At 39.2% G+C, this 16158-nt stretch overlaps 8 non-coding genes across 8 annotated transcripts; all 8 read left to right on the top strand.

The window, feature by feature from the left end:
• Positions 1-1303: 1303 nt before the first annotated feature.
• Positions 1304-1375, top strand: TRNAP-UGG (transfer RNA proline (anticodon UGG)). Its single transcript has one exon. It is a non-coding gene; the product is annotated as a tRNA-Pro (tRNA).
• Positions 1376-3899: 2524 nt separating this feature from the next.
• TRNAP-UGG (transfer RNA proline (anticodon UGG)) lies at positions 3900-3971 on the top strand. The gene has a single exon. It is a non-coding gene; the product is annotated as a tRNA-Pro (tRNA).
• Positions 3972-6883: 2912 nt separating this feature from the next.
• On the top strand, positions 6884-6956 carry TRNAV-CAC (transfer RNA valine (anticodon CAC)). The gene has a single exon. It is a non-coding gene; the product is annotated as a tRNA-Val (tRNA).
• Positions 6957-9343: 2387 nt separating this feature from the next.
• On the top strand, positions 9344-9415 carry TRNAP-UGG (transfer RNA proline (anticodon UGG)). The gene has a single exon. It is a non-coding gene; the product is annotated as a tRNA-Pro (tRNA).
• Positions 9416-9715: 300 nt separating this feature from the next.
• Positions 9716-9788, top strand: TRNAV-CAC (transfer RNA valine (anticodon CAC)). The gene has a single exon. It is a non-coding gene; the product is annotated as a tRNA-Val (tRNA).
• Positions 9789-11939: 2151 nt separating this feature from the next.
• On the top strand, positions 11940-12011 carry TRNAP-UGG (transfer RNA proline (anticodon UGG)). The gene has a single exon. It is a non-coding gene; the product is annotated as a tRNA-Pro (tRNA).
• A 300-nt stretch (positions 12012-12311) lies between these two features.
• On the top strand, positions 12312-12384 carry TRNAV-CAC (transfer RNA valine (anticodon CAC)). Its single transcript has one exon. It is a non-coding gene; the product is annotated as a tRNA-Val (tRNA).
• Positions 12385-14900: 2516 nt separating this feature from the next.
• Positions 14901-14973, top strand: TRNAV-CAC (transfer RNA valine (anticodon CAC)). The gene has a single exon. It is a non-coding gene; the product is annotated as a tRNA-Val (tRNA).
• The last annotated feature ends 1185 nt before the right edge of the window (positions 14974-16158 follow it).

Here is a 16158-nt window from a genome sequence, read left to right as displayed (position 1 = left end):
TAAAGATAGATAGATAGATAGATAGATAGATAGATAGATAGATAGATAGATAGATAGATAGATAGATAGATAGATAGATAGATAGATAGATAGATAGATAGATAGATAGATAGATAGATAGATAGATAGATAGATAGATAGATAGATAGATAGATAGATAGATAGATAGATAGATAGATAGATAGATATTGGGAGAGAGAGAGCGTTAATATAAACTGAGACTTTATTTTCCATCAAGCTGTCTTTCCTTTCCTTCAGGAGCAGAATGTTCTGATCATCAGCGCTCCAGAATCTAGTGCTTGGTTGGCAAGCATCACACATTGTGATGTGTTAGCTAAGAGTTCCATGTCGTTCAGACTCATATATTCCTCTGTAGTTGTACCTTGGTGATTCAACAAAATGTGGCATCATAAGCAGCATTCTACTGCCATAGACTGGGCAGAAAAAACATTTAGAATTTCACTGAAAAAGAAAAAAAGCATACTTAGGCAGAGCTTTCTGGACAGTAAGGACATTAGAGTAAGTGATGAATAAGCACTGCTTTTGTTAATTTACATAGGCAGAACAGAGACTGCTGGGAAAAGCCTGAAATTAAAGGCACAGAAAATGCCTGCTTCTGGATAGAACACTGAGAAGGGTTGAAAGTTTTTTCTCTGACCCTGGCCACTTATACAAGCAATCCTATGATAGTCAGAAGGACCCACCCTAAAAAGGAAGGGACAGCCATTTGGACCCTTTCCACCTTTTCTATATCTCGCCTGATCGAGCCTGATCGAGCGCTGATTGAGCGGATTAGCACATGTACTTCTCATTTTGGGAAGGTATTGCTTAGCTTGCTACCAGCAGCTCAGTTATGTTATGATGTTAGAGGCTTGCAAGGAATGCTTTAGTCCTGCATTAGGCAGTTTTTATTGCTACTTGCATTCAAGGGAAAGATAATTAGCCAGAATCTGTGACCCAGTTATTCAGCTTGGCATTCCGATTTGCACAAAGGGAATAAGCATTTGAGAAAAAATGCAACATGTGTTTCTTATGTTGTTATGAACAGCTTTTTATTCTTTCTCTTTAGGGTCTAGCCACTGCAGAAATAGATAAATAAGTGCTGACTTCCTGTAAGACGTGTCCAATGCTGGGACAAAATAAAAGGGGACACTTATAAATGATAGTGATATCATTTGAGAAAGGGTAAGTTGACACTGAATTTCATGTGTATTCACAGACCAAGCATGAAAAAGTCCCCAGCATGATCTTCATTGCGTGCTTAGAGCTGGTATTAGCTTTTCAGAGGTGCGGGCCTTTCGAAGGCTCGTTGGTCTAGGGGTATGATTCTCGCTTTGGGTGCGAGAGGTCCCGGGTTCAAATCCCGGATGAGCCCTTTCATTGGTGCTTTTTTAAAGTAGTATTGAAGTATGCATTTCAAAGCCAATATCAATTTTCTCTTTGCAGTAGTGGATGAATATTTGCTAGAGTCTCATGCTTTTAACCTTGCCCTGCCTGAGCAAATAGGAAAAATTTCTCTTTAAGCATTTTGCAAAAATGCTGAACTTGCATGGCATATACAAGCGTTCAGCTAGGGCTGTCTGGGAAGGTTGCATGAAAGAAATCTAAAACCAGAGGCCCTTGGAATAGCCTGTTTTGAGAAGTTTCATCACAGAAGAATCAACTGTAGACATCTGTTTCTGTAGTGTAGTGGTTATCACGTTCGCCTCACACGCGAAAGGTCCCCGGTATGAAACCGGGCAGAAACAGTTGTTATATTGTCTTGGCTGCAATGTTGAGAGGTGCCGTTTTGCCATGAAATTGTCCAGGCCCTGAAGATGGTTTCATGCAGACTCATTCCAAGAAAGTGAATTCTCTTAAAAACACTAAAGTAATTGGCATGTGGATGTATCTGTTGATTCACAGACCTCGCTTTCATAAGAGCCCTGCATTCTGTTCATTGCTCACCTAGAACATGCATTAACTTTGGGAATTGTTGGCACCAACAGGCATCTTAGTTTAGTGGAGTGTTTCTGGTGTTTAAGTGCAGAAGCCCTGGGCTCAATTCCTCGGTGACCCTTCTCAAGGTGATGATACAAATGCATCGTCACCTTTACGTTTAATGTCAGAATTGTTTATTTCTATTTGGTGGTGTATGAATGCTTGCAATAGTATGTTGATTTTTTCTAGCCTTGAATGAATAAAAGCAAATCACTCCTCTTTATGTATTTTTCTAATACATTGATATTTGCATCTCCTTTCCTAGCCTGCATTTTTCACTATCTTACAGGCTGTATATAATAAGTATCAATTCAGGGGCCCTTCTATTACTCAATTCACAACTATTCTATCCTGGCATTGATAAGCAATCTACATCTGCTTCTGTTGTGTATTGGTTATCATGTTTACCTGACGTGTGAAAGCCCCATGTTTGACAGTGCGCGTTAATAAAGAGACCAATGATTTGTATTAAAAGTTGGCATGTGTTTTTGTTACCTTGCACCGGCCAAAAAGTGCCGGAAATGACTTCATTTGCAGTCACTTGAAAAGTAGGAATTCTCAAATAAATGGTAAGAGGTTGGAACAAATCTAAAGGAATGCATGGCATATCTATATGTATGTGTACGCAGGTATCCATATATAAAGATAGATAGATAGATAGATAGATAGATAGATAGATAGATAGATAGATAGATAGATAGATAGATAGATAGATAGATAGATAGATAGATAGATAGATAGATAGATAGATAGATAGATAGATAGATAGATAGATAGATAGATAGATAGATAGATAGATAGATATTGGGAGAGAGAGAGCGTTAATATAAACTGAGACTTTATTTTCCATCAAGCTGTCTTTCCTTTCCTTCAGGAGCAGAATGTTCTGATCATCAGCGCTCCAGAATCTAGTGCTTGGTTGGCAAGCATCACACATTGTGATGTGTTAGCTAAGAGTTCCATGTCGTTCAGACTCATATATTCCTCTGTAGTTGTACCTTGGTGATTCAACAAAATGTGGCATCATAAGCAGCATTCTACTGCCATAGACTGGGCAGAAAAAACATTTAGAATTTCACTGAAAAAGAAAAAAAGCATACTTAGGCAGAGCTTTCTGGACAGTAAGGACATTAGAGTAAGTGATGAATAAGCACTGCTTTTGTTAATTTACATAGGCAGAACAGAGACTGCTGGGAAAAGCCTGAAATTAAAGGCACAGAAAATGCCTGCTTCTGGATAGAACACTGAGAAGGGTTGAAAGTTTTTTCTCTGACCCTGGCCACTTATACAAGCAATCCTATGATAGTCAGAAGGACCCACCCTAAAAAGGAAGGGACAGCCATTTGGACCCTTTCCACCTTTTCTATATCTCGCCTGATCGAGCCTGATCGAGCGCTGATTGAGCGGATTAGCACATGTACTTCTCATTTTGGGAAGGTATTGCTTAGCTTGCTACCAGCAGCTCAGTTATGTTATGATGTTAGAGGCTTGCAAGGAATGCTTTAGTCCTGCATTAGGCAGTTTTTATTGCTACTTGCATTCAAGGGAAAGATAATTAGCCAGAATCTGTGGCCCAGTTATTCAGCTTGGCATTCCGATTTGCACAAAGGGAATAAGCATTTGAGAAAAAATGCAACATGTGTTTCTTATGTTGTTATGAACAGCTTTTTATTCTTTCTCTTTAGGGTCTAGCCACTGCAGAAATAGATAAATAAGTGCTGACTTGCTGTAAGACGTGTCCAATGCTGGGACAAAATAAAAGGGGACACTTATAAATGATAGTGATATCATTTGAGAAAGGGTAAGTTGACACTGAATTTCATGTGTATTCACAGACCAAGCATGAAAAAGTCCCCAGCATGATCTTCATTGCGTGCTTAGAGCTGGTATTAGCTTTTCAGAGGTGCGGGCCTTTCGAAGGCTCGTTGGTCTAGGGGTATGATTCTCGCTTTGGGTGCGAGAGGTCCCGGGTTCAAATCCCGGATGAGCCCTTTCATTGGTGCTTTTTTAAAGTAGTATTGAAGTATGCATTTCAAAGCCAATATCAATTTTCTCTTTGCAGTAGTGGATGAATATTTGCTAGAGTCTCATGCTTTTAACCTTGCCCTGCCTGAGCAAATAGGAAACATTTCTCTTTAAGCATTTTGCAAAAATGCTGAACTTGCATGGCATATACAAGCGTTCAGCTAGGGCTGTCTGGGAAGGTTGCATGAAAGAAATCTAAAACCAGAGGCCCTTGGAATAGCCTGTTTTGAGAAGTTTCATCACAGAAGAATCAACTGTAGACATCTGTTTCTGTAGTGTAGTGGTTATCACGTTCGCCTCACACGCGAAAGGTCCCCGGTATGAAACCGGGCAGAAACAGTTGTTATATTGTCTTGGCTGCAATGTTGAGAGGTGCCGTTTTGCCATGAAATTGTCCAGGCCCTGAAGATGGTTTCATGCAGACTCATTCCAAGAAAGTGAATTCTCTTAAAAACACTAAAGTAATTGGCATGTGGATGTATCTGTTGATTCACAGACCTCGCTTTCATAAGAGCCCTGCATTCTGTTCATTGCTCACCTAGAACATGCATTAACTTTGGGAATTGTTGGCACCAACAGGCATCTTAGTTTAGTGGAGTGTTTCTGGTGTTTAAGTGCAGAAGCCCTGGGCTCAATTCCTCGGTGACCCTTCTCAAGGTGATGATACAAATGCATCGTCACCTTTACGTTTAATGTCAGAATTGTTTATTTCTATTTGGTGGTGTATGAATGCTTGCAATAGTATGTTGATTTTTTCTAGCCTTGAATGAATAAAAGCAAATCACTCCTCTTTATGTATTTTTCTAATACATTGATATTTGCATCTCCTTTCCTAGCCTGCATTTTTCACTATCTTACAGGCTGTATATAATAAGTATCAATTCAGGGGCCCTTCTATTACTCAATTCACAACTATTCTATCCTGGCATTGATAAGCAATCTACATCTGCTTCTGTTGTGTATTGGTTATCATGTTTACCTGACGTGTGAAAGCCCCATGTTTGACAGTGCGCGTTAATAAAGAGACCAATGATTTGTATTAAAAGTTGGCATGTGTTTTTGTTACCTTGCACCGGCCAAAAAGTGCCGGAAATGACTTCATTTGCAGTCACTTGAAAAGTAGGAATTCTCAAATAAATGGTAAGAGGTTGGAACAAATCTAAAGGAATGCATGGCATATCTATATGTATGTGTACGCAGGTATCCATATATAAAGATAGATAGATAGATAGATAGATAGATAGATAGATAGATAGATAGATAGATAGATAGATAGATAGATAGATAGATAGATAGATAGATAGATAGATAGATAGATAGATAGATAGATAGATAGATAGATAGATAGATAGATAGATAGATAGATAGATAGATAGATAGATAGATAGATATTGGGAGAGAGAGAGCGTTAATATAAACTGAGACTTTATTTTCCATCAAGCTGTCTTTCCTTTCCTTCAGGAGCAGAATGTTCTGATCATCAGCGCTCCAGAATCTAGTGCTTGGTTGGCAAGCATCACACATTGTGATGTGTTAGCTAAGAGTTCCATGTCGTTCAGACTCATATATTCCTCTGTAGTTGTACCTTGGTGATTCAACAAAATGTGGCATCATAAGCAGCATTCTACTGCCATAGACTGGGCAGAAAAAACATTTAGAATTTCACTGAAAAAGAAAAAAAGCATACTTAGGCAGAGCTTTCTGGACAGTAAGGACATTAGAGTAAGTGATGAATAAGCACTGCTTTTGTTAATTTACATAGGCAGAACAGAGACTGCTGGGAAAAGCCTGAAATTAAAGGCACAGAAAATGCCTGCTTCTGGATAGAACACTGAGAAGGGTTGAAAGTTTTTTCTCTGACCCTGGCCACTCGTACAAGCAATCCTATGATAGTCAGAAGGACCCACCCTAAAAAGGAAGGGACAGCCATTTGGACCCTTTCCACCTTTTCTATATCTCGCCTGATCGAGCCTGATCGAGCGCTGATTGAGCGGATTAGCACATGTACTTCTCATTTTGGGAAGGTATTGCTTAGCTTGCTACCAGCAGCTCAGTTATGTTATGATGTTAGAGGCTTGCAAGGAATGCTTTAGTCCTGCATTAGGCAGTTTTTATTGCTACTTGCATTCAAGGGAAAGATAATTAGCCAGAATCTGTGGCCCAGTTATTCAGCTTGGCATTCCGATTTGCACAAAGGGAATAAGCATTTGAGAAAAAATGCAACATGTGTTTCTTATGTTGTTATGAACAGCTTTTTATTCTTTCTCTTTAGGGTCTAGCCACTGCAGAAATAGATAAATAAGTGCTGACTTCCTGTAAGACGTGTCCAATGCTGGGACAAAATAAAAGGGGACACTTATAAATGATAGTGATATCATTTGAGAAAGGGTAAGTTGACACTGAATTTCATGTGTATTCACAGACCAAGCATGAAAAAGTCCCCAGCATGATCTTCATTGCGTGCTTAGAGCTGGTATTAGCTTTTCAGAGGTGCGGGTCTTTCGAAGGCTCGTTGGTCTAGGGGTATGATTCTCGCTTTGGGTGCGAGAGGTCCCGGGTTCAAATCCCAGACGAGCCCTTTCATTGGTGCTTTTTTAAAGTAGTATTGAAGTATGCATTTCAAAGCCAATATCAATTTTCTCTTTGCAGTAGTGGATGAATATTTGCTAGAGTCTCATGCTTTTAACCTTGCCCTGCCTGAGCAAATAGGAAACATTTCTCTTTAAGCATTTTGCAAAAATGCTGAACTTGCATGGCATATACAAGCGTTCAGCTAGGGCTGTCTGGGAAGGTTGCATGAAAGAAATCTAAAACCAGAGGCCCTTGGAATAGCCTGTTTTGAGAAGTTTCATCACAGAAGAATCAACTGTAGACATCTGTTTCTGTAGTGTAGTGGTTATCACGTTTGCCTCACACGCGAAAGGTCCCCGGTTCGAAACCGGGCAGAAACAGTTGTTATATTGTCTTGGCTGCAATGTTGAGAGGTGCTGTTTTGCCATGAAATTGTCCAGGCCCTGAAGATGGTTTCATGCAGACTCGTTCCAAGAAAGTGAATTCTCTTAAAAACACTAAAGTAATTGGCATGTGGATGTATCTGTTGATTCACAGACCTCGCTTTGAAAAGAGCCCTGCATTCTGTTCATTGCTCACCTAGAACATGCATTAACTTTGGGAATTGTTGGCACCAACAGGCATCTTAGTTTAGTGGAGTGTTTCTGGTGTTTAAGTGCAGAAGCCCTGGGCTCAATTCCTCGGTGACCCTTCTCAAGGTGATGATACAAATGCATCATCACCTTTACGTTTAATGTCAGAATTGTTTATTTCTATTTGGTGGTGTATGAATGCTTGCAATAGTATGTTGATTTTTTCTAGCCTTGAATGAATAAAAGCAAATCACTCCTCTTTATGTATTTTTCTAATACATTGATATTTGCATCTCCTTTCCTAGCCTGCATTTTTCACTATCTTACAGGCTGTATATAATAAGTATCAATTCAGGGGCCCTTCTTCTACTCAATTCACAACTGTTCTATCCCGGCATTGATAAGCAATCTACATCTGCTTCTGTTGTATATTGGTTATCATGTTTACCTGACGTGTGAAAGCCCCATGTTTGACAGTGCGCATTAATAAAGAGACCAATGATTTTTATTAAAAGTTGTCATGTGTTTTTGTTACCTTGCACCGGCCAAAAAGTGCCGGAAATAACTTCATTTGCAGTCACTTGAAAAGTAGGGATTCTCAAATAAATGGTAAAAGGTTGGAACAAATCTAAAGGAATGCATGGCATATCTATATGTATGTGTACGCAGGTATCCATATATAAAGATAGATAGATAGATAGATAGATAGATAGATAGATAGATAGATAGATAGATAGATAGATAGATAGATAGATAGATAGATAGATAGATAGATAGATAGATAGATAGATAGATAGCTAGATAGATAGATAGATAGATAGATAGATAGATAGATGGATGGATGGATGGATGGATGGATGGATGGATGGATGGATGGATGGATGGATGGATAGATAGATAGATAGATAGATAGATAGATAGATAGATAGATAGATAGATAGATAGATAGATAGATAGATAGATAGATAGATAGATAGATAGATAGATAGATAGATAGATAGATAGATAGATAGATAGATAGATAGATAGATAGATAGATAGATAGATAGATAGATAGATAGATAGATAGATAGATAGATATTGGGAGAGAGAGAGCGTTAATATAAACTGAGACTTTATTTTCCATCAAGCTGTCTTTCCTTTCCTTCAGGAGCAGAATGTTCTGATCATCAGCGCTCCAGAATCTAGTGCTTGGTTGGCAAGCATCACACATTGTGATGTGTTAGCTAAGAGTTCCATGTCGTTCAGACTCATATATTCCTCTGTAGTTGTACCTTGGTGATTCAACAAAATGTGGCATCATAAGCAGCATTCTACTGCCATAGACTGGGCAGAAAAAACATTTCGAATTTCACTGAAAAAGAAAAAAAGCATACTTAGGCAGAGCTTTCTGGACAGTAAGGACATTAGAGTAAGTGATGAATAAGCACTGCTTTTGTTAATTTACATAGGCAGAACAGAGACTGCTGGGAAAAGCCTGAAATTAAAGGCACAGAAAATGCCTGCTTCTGGATAGAACACTGAGAAGGGTTGAAAGTTTTTTCTCTGACCCTGGCCACTTATACAAGCAATCCTATGATAGTCAGAAGGACCCACCCTAAAAAGGAAGGGACAGCCATTTGGACCCTTTCCACCTTTTCTATATCTCGCCTGATCGAGCCTGATCGAGCGCTGATTGAGCGGATTAGCACATGTACTTCTCATTTTGGGAAGGTATTGCTTAGCTTGCTACCAGCAGCTCAGTTATGTTATGATGTTAGAGGCTTGCAAGGAATGCTTTAGTCCTGCATTAGGCAGTTTTTATTGCTACTTGCATTCAAGGGAAAGATAATTAGCCAGAATCTGTGACCCAGTTATTCAGCTTGGCATTCCGATTTGCACAAAGGGAATAAGCATTTGAGAAAAAATGCAACATGTGTTTCTTATGTTGTTATGAACAGCTTTTTATTCTTTCTCTTTAGGGTCTAGCCACTGCAGAAATAGATAAATAAGTGCTGACTTCCTGTAAGACGTGTCCAATGCTGGGACAAAATAAAAGGGGACACTTATAAATGATAGTGATATCATTTGAGAAAGGGTAAGTTGACACTGAATTTCATGTGTATTCACAGACCAAGCATGAAAAAGTCCCCAGCATGATCTTCATTGCGTGCTTAGAGCTGGTATTAGCTTTTCAGAGGTGCAGGCCTTTCGAAGGCTCGTTGGTCTAGGGGTATGATTCTCGCTTTGGGTGCGAGAGGTCCCGGGTTCAAATCCCGGACGAGCCCTTTCATTGGTGCTTTTTTAAAGTAGTATTGAAGTATGCATTTCAAAGCCAATATCAATTTTCTCTTTGCAGTAGTGGATGAATATTTGCTAGAGTCTCATGCTTTTAACCTTGCCCTGCCTGAGCAAATAGGAAACATTTCTCTTTAAGCATTTTGCAAAAATGCTGAACTTGCATGGCATATACAAGCGTTCAGCTAGGGCTGTCTGGGAAGGTTGCATGAAAGAAATCTAAAACCAGAGGCCCTTGGAATAGCCTGTTTTGAGAAGTTTCATCACAGAAGAATCAACTGTAGACATCTGTTTCTGTAGTGTAGTGGTTATCACGTTTGCCTCACACGCGAAAGGTCCCCGGTTCGAAACCGGGCAGAAACAGTTGTTATATTGTCTTGGCTGCAATGTTGAGAGGTGCCGTTTTGCCATGAAATTGTCCAGGCCCTGAAGATGGTTTCATGCAGACTCGTTCCAAGAAAGTGAATTCTCTTAAAAACACTAAAGTAATTGGCATGTGGATGTATCTGTTGATTCACAGACCTCGCTTTGAAAAGAGCCCTGCATTCTGTTCATTGCTCACCTAGAACATGCATTAACTTTGGGAATTGTTGGCACCAACAGGCATCTTAGTTTAGTGGAGTGTTTCTGGTGTTTAAGTGCAGAAGCCCTGGGCTCAATTCCTCGGTGACCCTTCTCAAGGTGATGATACAAATGCATCGTCACCTTTACGTTTAATGTCAGAATTGTTTATTTCTATTTGGTGGTGTATGAATGCTTGCAATAGTATGTTGATTTTTTCTAGCCTTGAATGAATAAAAGCAAATCACTCCTCTTTATGTATTTTTCTAATACATTGATATTTGCATCTCCTTTCCTAGCCTGCATTTTTCACTATCTTACAGGCTGTATATAATAAGTATCAATTCAGGGGCCCTTCTTCTACTCAATTCACAACTGTTCTATCCCGGCATTGATAAGCAATCTACATCTGCTTCTGTTGTATATTGGTTATCATGTTTACCTGACGTGTGAAAGCCCCATGTTTGACAGTGCGCGTTAATAAAGAGACCAATGATTTTTATTAAAAGTTGTCATGTGTTTTTGTTACCTTGCACCGGCCAAAAAGTGCCGGAAATGACTTCATTTGCAGTCACTTGAAAAGTAGGGATTCTCAAATAAATGGTAAGAGGTTGGAACAAATCTAAAGGAATGCATGGCATATCTATATGTATGTGTACGCAGGTATCCATATATAAAGATAGATAGATAGATAGATAGATAGATAGATAGATAGATAGATAGATAGATAGATAGATAGATAGATAGATAGATAGATAGATAGATAGATAGATAGATAGATAGATAGATAGATAGATAGATAGATAGATAGATAGATAGATAGATAGATAGATAGATATTGGGAGAGAGAGAGCGTTAATATAAACTGAGACTTTATTTTCCATCAAGCTGTCTTTCCTTTCCTTCAGGAGCAGAATGTTCTGATCATCAGCGCTCCAGAATCTAGTGCTTGGTTGGCAAGCATCACACATTGTGATGTGTTAGCTAAGAGTTCCATGTCGTTCAGACTCATATATTCCTCTGTAGTTGTACCTTGGTGATTCAACAAAATGTGGCATCATAAGCAGCATTCTACTGCCATAGACTGGGCAGAAAAAACATTTAGAATTTCACTGAAAAAGAAAAAAAGCATACTTAGGCAGAGCTTTCTGGACAGTAAGGACATTAGAGTAAGTGATGAATAAGCACTGCTTTTGTTAATTTACATAGGCAGAACAGAGACTGCTGGGAAAAGCCTGAAATTAAAGGCACAGAAAATGCCTGCTTCTGGATAGAACACTGAGAAGGGTTGAAAGTTTTTTCTCTGACCCTGGCCACTTATACAAGCAATCCTATGATAGTCAGAAGGACCCACCCTAAAAAGGAAGGGACAGCCATTTGGACCCTTTCCACCTTTTCTATATCTCGCCTGATCGAGCCTGATCGAGCGCTGATTGAGCGGATTAGCACATGTACTTCTCATTTTGGGAAGGTATTGCTTAGCTTGCTACCAGCAGCTCAGTTATGTTATGATGTTAGAGGCTTGCAAGGAATGCTTTAGTCCTGCATTAGGCAGTTTTTATTGCTACTTGCATTCAAGGGAAAGATAATTAGCCAGAATCTGTGACCCAGTTATTCAGCTTGGCATTCCGATTTGCACAAAGGGAATAAGCATTTGAGAAAAAATGCAACATGTGTTTCTTATGTTGTTATGAACAGCTTTTTATTCTTTTTCTTTAGTGTCTAGCCACTGCAGAAATAGATAAATAAGTGCTGACTTCCTGTAAGACGTGTCCAATGCTGGGACAAAATAAAAGGGGACACTTATAAATGATAGTGATATCATTTGAGAAAGGGTAAGTTGACACTGAATTTCATGTGTATTCACAGACCAAGCATGAAAAAGTCCCCAGCATGATCTTCATTGCGTGCTTAGAGCTGGTATTAGCTTTTCAGAGGTGCGGGCCTTTCGAAGGCTCGTTGGTCTAGGGGTATGATTCTCGCTTTGGGTGCGAGAGGTCCCGGGTTCAAATCCCGGACGAGCCCTTTCATTGGTGCTTTTTTAAAGTAGTATTGAAGTATGCATTTCAAAGCCAATATCAATTTTCTCTTTGCAGTAGTGGATGAATATTTGCTAGAGTCTCATGCTTTTAACCTTGCCCTGCCTGAGCAAATAGGAAACATTTCTCTTTAAGCATTTTGCAAAAATGCTGAACTTGCATGGCATATACAAGCGTTCAGCTAGGGCTGTCTGGGAAGGTTGCATGAAAGAAATCTAAAACCAGAGGCCCTTGGAATAGCCTGTTTTGAGAAGTTTCATCACAGAAGAATCAACTGTAGACATCTGTTTCTGTAGTGTAGTGGTTATCACGTTCGCCTCACACGCGAAAGGTCCCCGGTTCGAAACCGGGCAGAAACAGTTGTTATATTGTCTTGGCTGCAATGTTGAGAGGTGCCATTTTGCCATGAAATTGTCCAGGCCCTGAAGATGGTTTCATGCAGACTCATTCCAAGAAAGTGAATTCTCTTAAAAACACTAAAGTAATTGGCATGTGGATGTATCTGTTGATTCACAGACCTCGCTTTCATAAGAGCCCTGCATTCTGTTCATTGCTCACCTAGAACATGCATTAACTTTGGGAATTGTTGGCACCAACAGGCATCTTAGTTTAGTGGAGTGTTTCTGGTGTTTAAGTGCAGAAGCCCTGGGCTCAATTCCTCGGTGACCCTTCTCAAGGTGATGATACAAATGCATCGTCACCTTTACGTTTAATGTCAGAATTGTTTATTTCTATTTGGTGGTGTATGAATGCTTGCAATAGTATGTTGATTTTTTCTAGCCTTGAATGAATAAAAGCAAATCACTCCTCTTTATGTATTTTTCTAATACATTGATATTTGCATCTCCTTTCCTAGCCTGCATTTTTCACTATCTTACAGGCTGTATATAATAAGTATCAATTCAGGGGCCCTTCTATTACTCAATTCACAACTATTCTATCCTGGCATTGATAAGCAATCTACATCTGCTTCTGTTGTGTATTGGTTATCATGTTTACCTGACGTGTGAAAGCCCCATGTTTGACAGTGCGCGTTAATAAAGAGACCAATGATTTGTATTAAAAGTTGGCATGTGTTTTTGTTACCTTGCACCGGCCAAAAAGTGCCGGAAATGACTTCATTTGCAGTCACTTGAAAAGTAGGGATTCTCAAATAAATGGTAAGAGGTTGGAACAAATCTAAAGGAATGCATGGCATATCTATATGTATGTGTACGCAGGTATCCATATATAAAGATAGATAGATAGATAGATAGATAGATAGATAGATAGATAGATAGATAGATAGATAGATAGATAGATAGATAGATAGATAGATAGATAGATAGATAGATAGATAGATAGATAGATAGATAGATAGATAGATAGATAGATAGATAGATAGATAGATAGATAGATATTGGGAGAGAGAGAGCGTTAATATAAACTGAGACTTTATTTTCCATCAAGCTGTCTTTCCTTTCCTTCAGGAGCAGAATGTTCTGATCATCAGCGCTCCAGAATCTAGTGCTTGGTTGGCAAGCATCACACATTGTGATGTGTTAGCTAAGAGTTCCATGTCGTTCAGACTCATATATTCCTCTGTAGTTGTACCTTGGTGATTCAACAAAATGTGGCATCATAAGCAGCATTCTACTGCCATAGACTGGGCAGAAAAAACATTTAGAATTTCACTGAAAAAGAAAAAAAGCATACTTAGGCAGAGCTTTCTGGACAGTAAGGACATTAGAGTAAGTGATGAATAAGCACTGCTTTTGTTAATTTACATAGGCAGAACAGAGACTGCTGGGAAAAGCCTGAAATTAAAGGCACAGAAAATGCCTGCTTCTGGATAGAACACTGAGAAGGGTTGAAAGTTTTTTCTCTGACCCTGGCCACTTATACAAGCAATCCTATGATAGTCAGAAGGACCCACCCTAAAAAGGAAGGGACAGCCATTTGGACCCTTTCCACCTTTTCTATATCTCGCCTGATCGAGCCTGATTGAGCGGATTAGCACATGTACTTCTCATTTTGGGAAGGTATTGCTTAGCTTGCTACCAGCAGCTCAGTTATGTTATGATGTTAGAGGCTTGCAAGGAATGCTTTAGTCCTGCATTAGGCAGTTTTTATTGCTACTTGCATTCAAGGGAAAGATAATTAGCCAGAATCTGTGACCCAGTTATTCAGCTTGGCATTCCGATTTGCACAAAGGGAATAAGCATTTGAGAAAAAATGCAACATGTGTTTCTTATGTTGTTATGAACAGCTTTTTATTCTTTCTCTTTAGGGTCTAGCCACTGCAGAAATAGATAAATAAGTGCTGACTTCCTGTAAGACGTGTCCAATGCTGGGACAAAATAAAAGGGGACACTTATAAATGATAGTGATATCATTTGAGAAAGGGTAAGTTGACACTGAATTTCATGTGTATTCACAGACCAAGCATGAAAAAGTCCCCAGCATGATCTTCATTGCGTGCTTAGAGCTGGTATTAGCTTTTCAGAGGTGCAGGCCTTTCGAAGGCTCGTTGGTCTAGGGGTATGATTCTCGCTTTGGGTGCGAGAGGTCCCGGGTTCAAATCCCAGACGAGCCCTTTCGTTGGTGCTTTTTTAAAGTAGTATTGAAGTATGCATTTCAAAGCCAATATCAATTTTCTCTTTGCAGTAGTGGATGAATATTTGCTAGAGTCTCATGCTTTTAACCTTGCCCTGCCTGAGCAAATAGGAAACATTTCTCTTTAAGCATTTTGCAAAAATGCTGAACTTGCATGGCATATACAAGCGTTCAGCTAGGGCTGTCTGGGAAGGTTGCATGAAAGAAATCTAAAACCAGAGGCCCTTGGAATAGCCTGTTTTGAGAAGTTTCATCACAGAAGAATCAACTGTAGACATCTGTTTCTGTAGTGTAGTGGTTATCACGTTCGCCTCACACGCAAAAGGTCCCCGGTTCGAAACCGGGCAGAAACAGTTTTTATATTGTCTTGGCTGCAATGTTGAGAGGTGCCGTTTTGCCATGAAATTGTCCAGGCCCTGAAGATGGTTTCATGCAGACTCATTCCAAGAAAGTGAATTCTCTTAAAAACACTAAAGTAATTGGCATGTGGATGTATCTGTTGATTCACAGACCTCGCTTTCATAAGAGCCCTGCATTCTGTTCATTGCTCACCTAGAACATGCATTAACTTTGGGAATTGTTGGCACCAACAGGCATCTTAGTTTAGTGGAGTGTTTCTGGTGTTTAAGTGCAGAAGCCCTGGGCTCAATTCCTCGGTGACCCTTCTCAAGGTGATGATACAAATGCATCGTCACCTTTACGTTTAATGTCAGAATTGTTTATTTCTATTTGGTGGTGTATGAATGCTTGCAATAGTATGTTGATTTTTTCTAGCCTTGAATGAATAAAAGCAAATCACTCCTCTTTATGTATTTTTCTAATACATTGATATTTGCATCTCCTTTCCTAGCCTGCATTTTCACTATCTTACAGGCTGTATATAATAAGTATCAATTCAGGGGCCCTTCTATTACTCAATTCACAACTATTCTATCCTGGCATTGATAAGCAATCTACATCTGCTTCTGTTGTGTATTGGTTATCATGTTTACCTGACGTGTGAAAGCCCCATGTTTGACAGTGCGCGTTAATAAAGAGACCAATGATTTGTATTAAAAGTTGGCATGTGTTTTTGTTACCTTGCACCGGCCAAAAAGTGCCGGAAATGACTTCATTTGCAGTCACTTGAAAAGTAGGGATTCTCAAATAAATGGTAAGAGGTTGGAACAAATCTAAAGGAATGCATGGCATATCTATATGTATGTGTACGCAGGTATCCATATATAAAGATAGATAGATAGATAGATAGATAGATAGATAGATAGATAGATAGATAGATAGATAGATAGATAGATAGATAGATAGATAGATAGATAGATAGATAGATAGATAGATAGATAGATAGATAGATAGATAGATAGATAGATAGATAGATAGATAGATAGATAGATAGATAGATAGATAGATATTGGGAGAGAGAGAGCGTTAATATAAACTGAGACTTTATTTTCCATCAAGCTGTCTTTCCTTTCCTTCAGGAGCAGAATGTTCTGATCATCAGCGCTCCAGAATCTAGTGCTTGGTTGGCAAGCATCACA

This window comes from Lissotriton vulgaris, chromosome 8 (assembly GCF_964263255.1).
Source record: "Lissotriton vulgaris chromosome 8, aLisVul1.2, whole genome shotgun sequence".
In the NCBI taxonomy this organism is placed as follows: Eukaryota; Metazoa; Chordata; class Amphibia; order Caudata; family Salamandridae; genus Lissotriton; species Lissotriton vulgaris.
This window is presented reverse-complemented; position numbering and strand designations above follow the sequence as displayed.